The following is a 376-nucleotide window of genomic DNA, read 5'->3' as shown; positions in this document are numbered from 1 at the left end:
CTCGCGGAACCCTTTCCGTCGTGTTGGTTGAGAGACCTTCAAAGTAAAAGCACCGCTCGTACGAGGCTTCACTGGTGGTGTAATTCAGAGAGCTCCACAGGCTGATCTGGAAAGAACCCAAATAAAAAAATCAATAATAATAATAAAAAAAAAAAAAAAAAAAAAAAAAAAAAAATATATATATATATATATATATATATATATATATATATATATATATATATATATATATATATATATATATATATATATATAAATCAAGAAAGAGAGTCCAAATATAAAATACAAATATACTAACACGGGGCCCCTATTATGCCCGCTGTACTAAAGCCATTATATTGAATAAATGTCTCATGATTATATATGCTGACAAAGA

The sequence above is a fragment of the Fundulus heteroclitus genome, unplaced genomic scaffold (assembly GCF_011125445.2).
Source record: "Fundulus heteroclitus isolate FHET01 unplaced genomic scaffold, MU-UCD_Fhet_4.1 scaffold_125, whole genome shotgun sequence".
Lineage (NCBI taxonomy): Eukaryota > Metazoa > Chordata > Actinopteri > Cyprinodontiformes > Fundulidae > Fundulus > Fundulus heteroclitus.
This window is presented reverse-complemented; position numbering follows the sequence as displayed.